The sequence below is a fragment of the Wasmannia auropunctata genome, unplaced genomic scaffold, assembly GCF_000956235.1.
Source record: "Wasmannia auropunctata unplaced genomic scaffold, wasmannia.A_1.0 LD318570.1, whole genome shotgun sequence".
NCBI lineage: Eukaryota > Metazoa > Arthropoda > Insecta > Hymenoptera > Formicidae > Wasmannia > Wasmannia auropunctata.
The window spans coordinates 1-2352 of record NW_012044320.1 but is presented as its reverse complement, the minus strand read 5'-3'; the positions used below and the strand labels follow the sequence as shown (position 1 = coordinate 2352).

At 25.7% G+C, this 2352-nt stretch overlaps 1 long non-coding RNA gene across 1 annotated transcript; it reads right to left on the bottom strand.

Moving 5' to 3' along the window:
- Positions 1–1272: 1272 nt before the first annotated feature.
- On the bottom strand, positions 1273–1706 carry LOC105460632. Its single transcript, XR_975856.1, has 2 exons — positions 1517–1706; positions 1273–1348 (listed from the first exon to the last, which is right to left on the bottom strand). It is a non-coding gene; the product is annotated as an uncharacterized LOC105460632 (long non-coding RNA).
- Between the last annotated feature and the right edge of the window lie 646 nt (positions 1707–2352).

Below are 2352 nucleotides of genomic sequence, written 5' to 3'. Positions count from 1 at the left end.
TGTCTAATCAAATACTTGGTAACTTGAATGATCTCATATTTGTTTTTAGACAATTTTCATTTGTTAAAATAATATTTTTGGTTTAGGAAGGATGTAACGTAGGATACTTTTTTATATACTTGGCGTAAACTTTTTCTTTTTTTTTTTTAAAGTTTGGCAGGATATATAAGTATATGTGGCGGTCATGGCGCAGAGAGTTGTGCGTCTGCTTTCTGTGCCGAAGATCCGAATTCAATTCCGACCAGAAACATTTGATTTTTATTCGATTGTCACCTCTCGGAAAACAATGGCAAACTACTAAGAGTATATTTTGGAAACTGTACATCTGTCATGGAAACCTTTCTAATTGAGCCGTTCCGAACCGGCGTTAAAACTGTAGATCTAGTATAATATCTGTGTAAATTGTAAATAGCGCACAGCACAAAAATACATTGAGGGGATCACAATACCCGAATCAGCAAAATCAATTGATTTCCCTGTCAACTCGCATTGTGTGAAAAGGCAATAGCTAAATTTTTTTAATATAGATAGGTTAAGAGAGGCTGACGTTCAGCAATGGACAAAAAAAGGTCTATTTGATGATAAAAATATTATATGTATACAAAAGTTCTTATATACTTTCTACATAATGCGGTATAAATGGAATGAAATGCCTTCTTCGTATTACATGAAAACATGGCAAAGAATACTATTTTTGAATTGTTATATCTCAAAAATAAAACAACCACACTGAAAAAAATATTTGAGAACTAAAAATTAATAATTCTACAACGACATTATTATTAAAATTTAGGAAATCGTTTTATTGCCGATGCCTCAATGTTACCAAAACCACCATAATCATTGTTTTTGGCATCTTTAACATTTTTTATAAAATTAGTGACATAATAGTCAAATTTAAAATACTAGATTCATGTTTAACAGGCAAAAATACTTTAGAATAACTATTTACATTAACATTTTGCAAAAGTAACGTAACTACAGATGAGAATTAAATTATTTTACGCATTAAATTCCGCATTTATTAGACTCTTAGTGCTTGATTAGTATTGATCTTCATTTTGGTTTTTTATTTATAACAATAATTGATTTCAAATTTAATGCAAAATTATTGGTAAAATAATTTTAATATATAGAACATAAACCTGATTTATAGGTAATGAAAACTATAATATATTAAAATTGTAAGTATTTTGTTAAAATATAAACTATTCTTTTAAAATTTTAGATAGAACACTTACCGCTATTGATTTTATTTATTTCATTTCTTTCTACATTCTTTTGATGGACAAAAATATCATACATCGTTCCGATTATTGTCATGAGAAAAGAAAGACCTAAACTTACACTGTAAACATATTCTTTTATAGATTTTTTATATGTTGGTAAGAGATTAAAAATTTCTTATAAATTTAAAATTCGTTATTAAAGTTACTTATTACATATAACTATATAGTATTATTATTATTACTATGTATTCTAAAATAATTATTATTTTTATGTTTTCGGAACGTACCAAACAAAAGTTAACACACCACTAGATAACCATTCGTTACCGCCTTTTAGATCTTTAACTTGGATCAAATGGAAGTCCGCAAAATAGAGGTCATTGATTAAACTAACTTTATCATGAAATATTCTTTCCAAAATGAAACTTAGATTATTTATTGTGCACGATGCTGGCAAACAGAGTCCGAGCGTTATTACATCCTAAGAAAAAACTTTTTATATACAAAAAAATTTTGGAAAAAATGGATATTTTATCATGAGAAATCAAAAGAAAATAACTCTGTATACAGAAACACTTAAAAGAGTCTATAAATCTTTTTCTACGATGTGCCATTCCCGAAATATGTCTTCAAAGTTGAGATTTAAAAAGGACATTTGTTTAAAGTTTTACGTATATATGTATATATGTATATTACTCTTCAGATGTGAATAATTCGTAATAATATTTTTATATTAGATAAAGATCTTTAAAACAGTGCAAGAAATTTCTTAATATTATATAAGAGTTTTAATAAATTTTAACACAATTACATACATAATTTAACTTTGCATTATACAAAATTATTTATTGTGTGAATAAAGTAAACTTTCTACAGATCCAGTATTTTCTCAGAAGAAAAAAGTTTTTCAAAAACGGTTAAATTTTCTTGAAACAGAATAAGAGTATCCTTCTTTTCAAAAATATATAATATATCTTAAAATATTTGAAAAATAATGAAAATAAATACGCTGTAAAATTTTGATGATAAGACCACTTCTGGTTATCTAACATAATATTAAAAAATCAATACACTATAAAGATTTTTATTTTAATATAAAAATAATTATTACAAATTATCAACA